The sequence below is a fragment of the Phalaenopsis equestris genome, unplaced genomic scaffold (genome assembly GCF_001263595.1).
Source record: "Phalaenopsis equestris unplaced genomic scaffold, ASM126359v1 Scaffold000533, whole genome shotgun sequence".
Classification (NCBI taxonomy): domain Eukaryota; kingdom Viridiplantae; phylum Streptophyta; class Magnoliopsida; order Asparagales; family Orchidaceae; genus Phalaenopsis; species Phalaenopsis equestris.
In genome coordinates, this window is record NW_018164973.1 from 264,151 (window position 1) to 273,109 (window position 8,959).

The following is an 8,959-nucleotide window of genomic DNA, read 5'->3' on the forward strand; positions in this document are numbered from 1 at the left end:
ATATATGTTTATGTATGTATATGCATGTTCATGTCTACGTATGTCTATGTATGTATATGTATGTAAATTTCTATGTATGTCTATTTATGTAGATATATGTATACATCTATGTATGTCTATGCATGTATATGTAGATATATGTCTATGCATGTATATGTATGTTCATGTCTACGTATGTCTATGTGTGTATATGTATGTATATGTCCATGTATGTCTATGTATGTATATGTATGTATACATTTATGTACGTTTATGCATATATATGTATATATATGTCTATGTCTTTGTCAATGTATGTCTATGTATGTGTATGTATATATACATGTATATGTCTATGTCTATATCTATGCATGTCTATGTATGATATGTATGTGTATGTATATATGTATATATATTTCTTTGTATGTATACGTATGTGTATGCATATGTATGTATCTGTAGGTATATGTATTTATGTATGTATGTATGTAAAGCTATTAAAAATATTTAAATATATATACTTTTCATTATATTAAAAATGCTTTATATTTTTCATTTAATTAGTTATGTTTCTTGTTGTTTTATAACAAAAGCAACTGAAATCAAAATTATTTTTTCTATCTTGATAAATAAGTCGGCTCATAATAGTAGATTTTAGGATGAATATGGTTTGTTGGAGGCTGTTGGATTTGGAATCAACTTTTTTATACCCATAATTTAAAATGTATATTTATGTAAATAAGTTGTTTTGGGAGTAAGTTGTTTTGAAGATAAGGAATCAATTAGAAAGTCAAGGTGCAGCTATTAGGAATATAGAGAATCAATTGGGGTAGATAACAAACTCAGCAGTTGAATCCAATGAACTCTTCCTAGTAATAGTGAGATCAAACCTAAAGAAAAGAATAGTGAGCACATGAAGGCTATCAAGTTAAGGAGTGGAAGGGAGTTGGAGGAAGTGGTTCGAAAAGATCCTAATGTGGAGAAAGAGAACATGGAAACTGAGAGATCTATAGAAGACCTTTCTAAAGATTCAAGAAAACTAGTCTCACCCACTAGAAAAAATTTAGAAAGACAATCACCACTGTTTTCTCAAAGACTCCAGAAACAAGAATCTTTTTAGGAAGTTGGGTCTCACAATTTTCATGATTTATGCCCAAATCCTACTGGCATTAAAGAGAAGAGGGAAAAGAGTGAGTGAGAGAGAGAGGAGGTGGAGCCCAAGGGAGGAGAGAGCCATTTTAAACAAATTCAACTGGTGCTCCATGACTCGATCTTCTCCTCAACTCTCCTAGTCTTGAAATTTCTCTACACTGTTGGATGGAAATGACATATGAAGCTAGGACAAGCAGAGGCTTTATACTATTATTTTTAGGATGGCTTACGATTGTGTATATTTACATTATTACCCTTTATGCAATTTACTAATAGGTCATTACTCAGTCTATATAATTAATTGTACTACAATATAAAGTATGAGAAATGTTTGTTTGATTTCAGGCTAAGTAACAAGTTTGTTCCTTCTTGTATGTCTTCTTTTATCTTCAAGGTTCTCTACTTGATATCAGAGCCTCTCACTCAAAAACAACAAAGTGTGGATTCCTCCTTCTTAACATACCCACAAATAATTCAACAATCTTTTGATTCTCCCAACAAGATGAATAGACAAACATTCTAACAACTTTGAAATTTATCAGCTATTGGATTTGAATCTTTTCTAGATCCAACCATTCCAACAAGATAAAGCAGAAACCCAAACCAAAAGCCCAGATTGTGTTATGTGGGAACTGGTAGATAAAAATCTTGGTGCAACAATATTTTCAAACATCTTACTATATGTGTCATCTTATGTTCTTAATTTAAATATTACAACCACCATTTGAACACTTTAGAAAGAAGAACCAGTCAACAAACAGATTGATATAGAGTAATTCAACTCAAAAATGAACTTCCAACATCTCAGTGTGAACAAACACAATAACTCACTATCTTATCACTATTAAGAATATGATTGATAATATTGTTGATATGAGATCCAAGATTCATAATGAACATAACATCTTATTTATCTTGAATCATCTATCTTCAAGCTATTAAGAATTCAAAACAGCCATAAGAACTAAATTGAATCCTATTAGCCCATAAGATTTTTATTTGCTGCTTTACAACAAGGAAAACAACATAGCAAAGGAAGTCTCAAAATAGGGACAAACCCGCCTCTTTTTTGAGGGAGGGCTATACCTTTTGTGAGAGCGGCTAAGACAACGAAGGGAAAAGTGATAATTTAGGAGAGACAAAATAGATATTTCACAAGGGACAAAAAACCAAATTGCTCTCCCATATAAATAAAAATTTAAATTTAAGGGGGAGTAATTGCCCTCCTCTGGACCCTACCTAGGTCCACTTTTGTCTCAAAAGAAAATTTTAATCTAGTTGTTAAATTTCCCACAATTTGTATACTTATTGTTTTAGCCAGAGCAAAAAATTGAGAAATACAACAACATGATAATCCAAAAGCTTTTCTACATGGAAAACTCGAAGACAGTGTTTATTTGTCTCAGCCTCCAAGCTTCATAGATAACAAATATCTTCATTATGTGTGCAAAATACAAAAAGTTATATATAGTCTAAAATAGGCTACTCGATAATGGTACTCCACTTTTTTGTAATTTCTTATTTGCTAAAAAAATTCAACTTAGTAATGTTGAACCATCTTTGCTTATCTATCATCATAATGCTGAATTTATTTATTAGTATATTTAGATGTTTTTACAACTGGAAATTCAAGTGCATTCATCTCCTCTTGAATTAACACACTAGACAAGTAATTTAATTTAAAACAATTTGTCACACTCTCCCATTTTCTAGGGTTGCAAATAGAAATAACAAGCCTATGCTATTTTCTAAGTTAAAGTATTGACATCACTTAATTACTCACACGAGTAGGTTTGCTACAATCCAAATCTGTGCTCACACCATTGTCTATAAACCCACTAAAACACACAACTGACTCAGCTCATATGCAAGATTTTCAGCACTATAGGCAACTTATAAGCTCACTCTAATATCTTAAGATCACTAGACTTGACATCACATTAACCACTAATCTACTCGGTCAATATATGCACACTCTTACTACAAGACATCACCAACTACTTAAGAGACTTCTCGAATAACTCATATCTCTAATGGTGCACCTTTAACACATGGACCACTACACTTATAAGTCTATGTAACCCAGATTGGGCCAATAATAATAATGGCAAACAAAAGTCATGTATAGATTATTTATTTATTTATTTAGATTGAACCTAATAGATCTTCCACTAAGGAAGAATACAAGTAATCACAACTATAAATATAGAAATTATCGGGCTAAGAAGGTTGCTTCACGAACTCACTAGACTAATCACACCTCCAACAATGATCTCCAGTGATAGTACATTGGTCATTGCTTTAGCTCACAACTCAATGTTTTATGCTCTCATAAATCACATAGAGATGGAAGGGATTATCTTAACCTCAAAAATGTAACTCTAACCACCATACTGACGATCTACTTCTCCGATCATCATCTTTAAGGGGGTAAGTAGATTCACCTGGTGCTCTACATATTGATCATCTCCTCAAATCTTGTTGTCTTCCAATATCCCCTGCGCCGCTGAATGGAAATGTCATATGATGTTAAAGCAAGCAGAGATTTCGTTCTATTGTGTTTATTCTGCATCATGATCATGTATATTTACCTTATTATCATTTATAAAATTTACAAATATGTTTTTATCCAACCTATATAATGAGTTATATTGTAATGTAAAGTATGAAAAACACTTGTACAATTTCAGGCTAAAAAACAAGTTTGGTCCTTCTTGTATTTCCACTTTTATGTCTCCAAGATTCTCCACACCTTCTCCTCCTCCCCAATGTTTAAATATTTGACCCATATTTATAATCCTTGGGAGTCTTTTCTTCAGGGTACAAAATTTAATACGAAATAAAATATATAAAGGTATATAATACTATGTCATATCCTGCAATTTTATATTATATTATTCCATGTAGTTGAACTTCATAGCTCAGCAGGTGAAATTAACAACTTAGCAGCTTAGCAATTTGACAGCTCTACAGCTTGGCAGGTGAGCTTAGTTGCTCGATAGGTGAACTCGACAGCTCAATAGGTGAGCTTGGTAATTCGACAGCTTAATAAACCTTTTTGGGTGTATACATATGATGATATGAAGTTTCTTTAATTTGCATAACAGTTTGAAGAAAATTCTAATTTCTTGAGCAGATTATGTTGGACACAATAAAAAAATAGTTCAAATGAAAATTCTTATTTGTTTTATAAAAGTTAAGCAAATAACCAGTGGACTTAAACACGTACGCATTGCCTTTTTTTTAATTAGGCTAATGTTTTTTTTCATTGGGCCGATAAATTACTCTAAAAGCATTGGGAGAATTATTGTAACTTAGTATTATTTTTTGTTATGCTACTCTAATATATACTAATTTATGTATAAGTTAGAAAAAAACAAAGCTCTAATAATTATTTTATACAAGCCACCTTAGTATTGAGAGCTTAGAAATTAAATCACAAGACAAGGTTTGAGTTCAATATCTTTCGTTATGCATCATTTGAAATTAAAGTTTCAATTAAATTGGGTCTCATAATGTTATGCTCAAATTCTACTAACAATGAGGAAGGGAGAGAGAGAGAGAGAGAGAGAGAGAGAGAGAGAGAGAGAGAGAGAGAGAGAGAGAGAGAGAGAGAGAGAGAGAGAGAGAGAGAGAGAGAGAGAGAGAGAGAGAGAGAGAGAGAGAGAGAGAGGAGGTGGAGCCCTTGGGAGGTGAGAGCCCTTCTAAAGAGACTCACCTACTGCTTCACGGCTCGATCCTCTCCTCAGCTCTCCCATTCTTCCAATCTCCTCTATGCTACTGGATGTAAATGGCATCTGAAGCCATGCTAAGCAGATGCTTCATTCTATTGTATTTAAGTCGGCTTCCAACCATGTATATTTATCATATTACCCTTTATGTAATTTACTAATATGTCATTACTCGGTCTATATAATGAATTTTATTGTAATATGAAGTGTGAGAAATACTCATCTGGTTTCAAGCTAAGCAACAAGTTTGGTCTTTTTTTATGTTTCCTCTTTTACGTCTCCAGGATTCTCTACATGGTATCAGAGCCTGTCGCTCAACAACAGTAAAGCATGAATTCCTCCTTTTCAACATCCCCATAAACAATTCAACAATCTCTTCATTCAATAAAATGAATGAGACAAACCCTTTAGCTACTCTGAAAACTATCCATTTCTCACATATGAAAACTATCCAATATGAAGGGTAATATCCAACAAGAATAGTTGGTCTCACATATGAAATTGAGATAAATACAAGTCAGCTTAGAGTTGAGTGCATAGCCCTTTAAACAAAGAGGTAGGTCTTGCGTTCAACACCTTGGAGGTGCGATGTATCATTTGCAATTTGATTTGGATCAAATTGGGTTTTGATTTGTGCAGGTAAAATTATAGAATTTCATGACTCATCTTAAAAAAAAAAAACTAATTTTTTATAATATTCATAATTACTAAAATTATATAAAATAAAACCTTCATATCAAAGATTATTACATATGGGTGAGAGCAACACCACTCTATTTAATCCATCAACACCTCTAATATAAATGTATGTATTTACGTAGGGGTGTAAGCTCGCTCGTGTTCGGCTCGTTTATATTTCGAGCTCAAAAAGTGTGGCTCGTTTGCTTAACGAGCCGAACACGAGCTGTTCACGAACAAAGAGTCATTTGAACAACCCTAATCATGTAGCCATAAGACAATAAGATTTGAACAAGATTTAAAAATTATTATTTATATTAAAACATCATTTGAATTTAATTTAATAATTTTTATTCTATTTTCTTAATCAATATTTTAATTGATTATAAATTTTTGTAGCCTTGTAGTCAATTAATTTTTTTTAAAATACTACACATATATAAACTTGATGAGTAGTATTTCGAGCCAAAACGAGCCGAACACGAACGAACACATCTTAGTTCAGATGTGTTCGACTCGTTAACTTATCAAACAAAATTAACGAGCCGAACACGAGTTGTTCACGAACAACGAGTCGTTTTGACAGCCCTATATTTACGTATATAACAATTAAATTTTAACTCTTAAATATACATGCAGTGGCAAAGCCATGATTTTTTTTTTTGGTACATAAAATTAATCATTTGAAGCAAATTATCAACATTTTTTCATCCTTGGGTTCGCCAATGGAGCTTAAAATTTTTTTTTGTTAGAAATATACTATATTAATAATAAATAAATGTTGAATATGAAGATTAACCTAAGAAAATAGACAAAATGGTAGAAAGAACATAGGGAATAAAAGAAAATAAACAAGAACAGATAGCTTACTTACTTTGTATCATTCCCTTTCGGATAGCTTCGGAAAACACATCTTACAGCTCTAGAATGGATAGCTTAATTACTTTGTTTCAACTCGAGGAAAAACATGCTATGTACACTTTCTAATAGGGTTCTATTCATCCTCTCAGCCAATCCATTTTGTTGTGTTGTGTTACAAATTGTGGTGTACCTTGCAATGTTCTCATGTTTGTAAAATTTATCGAACATATTTCAGTAGTACTTCAAAATGTTATATGTATGTAGTTTCTTAGTTCTCCTGCCAACTTGGTTCTCTATGACATGATTCCATTCCTTGATGGTATGGAAAGCTTTATCTTAATGAAAATATGTCCATACCATTCTCAATGAGTCATCAATAATGGACATGAAATATTTAGCCCCTCCCTTAAGGTTGTTTCTTGCATGGCCCCACAAATTACTATGTACATAATCTAATATTCCCTTTGTGTTATGAATTGTTGTTGTGAATTTCACCATGCATCATTTGGCAATCACATAATTGCAATTTAATTATGTCATCACCGCCAAGTAAGTTTTGATTGCTAAGTTCTTCTAACTCTTGATAGTTGAAGTGACCTAGTCTTAAATGCCGTAGTTTGTTGTTATCATTTTCATCTAAAATTGTTAGCGCAACTGCCGAGTTTATGTGTGGCCAACGGGTTCATACACTTGATTTTTAATGAATCCTTTAATGATTATCACAGCTCCCTTAGGATCTTTAGTTACACCATTATCTAATTTCTACATACAACCATCTGCATCTAGCACACCAACATAAATTAACTTTTGTTCATATTAGGAACATGCTTTACAAGTTGTGGTGTTATACAACAATCATCAAGCATCATTATGAAATTTAAACCCATTCTCTTGATCTTGCAAGCCTTGTTTTCTCCAAACAAAGTCATGCCGCCTTCACATTTCTTGAAAATTTGAAACAATTCTTTATTTGGGCTCATATGAAATGAAATCCTAAATAAAAAATACATTCATTTTTAGAAGCTTTAGGTGACACTACAAGCACATGAGATGACACTGCAAGCCTTGTTTTCTCCAGCTACCTCCCTCTGGACTTCATCTCCCAATGATAAGATAATAGCGCTATGGGCTTTCAATTGAATCTCTCTTCCCTTTATCCTATCAGCCATTGCCTCCAAACCTTCTCTTGAAATTGCATTAGATAAGTCTCTGATGAATGAATAGAGCCTTCATTTTAACTCTTCATAGACTAAAATCATTCTCCATAATAAACTTCTTGATATCAATTTTTGTCATAGCCATATCAACCTTCTCTTTTTTTCTAGCTCTGATTCCAATTGTTATGAAGATTCTCTCGAGAAAATAGAAAAAGATGGTAGAAAGAAAACACGAAAGAAAAGAAATTCAGTAAGAACTGAACTTGTTATCATTTAATTGCTATGCACCTCTTGTATGCACATTTTAGTTCACCTCACAAACGAAACAAAAAAAAACAACTAAACAAAAACTAATTACAGTTTATACAAACAAACTTGGAACTAACTAACTAACAAAAGAATATTTCATTATTAAAACTTAGATCATATTTTAACAAAAATGAACATTAGCTATATTTCTTAACTGAATATGCTTGATTGTCTTATTTTTCATATGCATATACTAAAAATATAATTAATAAAACTAATAAATAAAAAAATATTTTGGAATATATATATATATATATACATACACACTAATAGATTTATATCTTAGAGTCTATTTGGGACAGCTTGTGAGTTTCAGGATAAACAGTTTATCCTGAAACGCGGCCCCCGGGTTAACCACAGGGGTCGACCCGCGGCCTGCGTTTATAGTAAAAAACCCAAATGCGGCAGACAACGCTTTAAAAATGCGCAAATCAAACAGTTAGACGACATTTTAAAAAACGCTTTCGTGCTTACAAGCTGCCTCAAACAGACTCTTAATCGCTTCAAGGAAATTTTAGCAACCAGCCCAAGGGAGGAAAATAAAGTAATCCATGAGCGTTATGGGCTGTAGGGCTAACTCATAAAATAAATAAGTTTATATATTGTGGCAGCTCAGCCAGGGCATATTAGGCCACCTTGGCTGCATATGAATATTTTTTTTGAAATGAAAATAATGATATTTTATGACGTGATATGGATGATATTTTTAAAACTAATAAGTTCTATCGTTTTTATTTAATTAGGACTAACACTGGTGAAAGCTAAAACTATTTAGGGCCGTTTGGGAAAACTTATAAGTGCGGCGGCATTTTTGAAAATGCCTCCTAAAAGTTTGGTTTGCCCGTTTTTGAAAACGTTGTCTGCCGCGTTTGAGTTTTTTATACTAAACGTAGGCAGCGGGTCGACCCCTGTGGATAACCCGCGGGACACGTTTCAGGATAAGTTGCTTATCCTGAAACGCACAAGTTGCTCAAATAGACTCTTAGTACTGATTTTTTTTTTTTTTAATCGATGTTAAGAATTTAGACTTACAGTTTTTATTTAAAATTACATATATCTCTTCGAATAACTATATATATATATATATATATA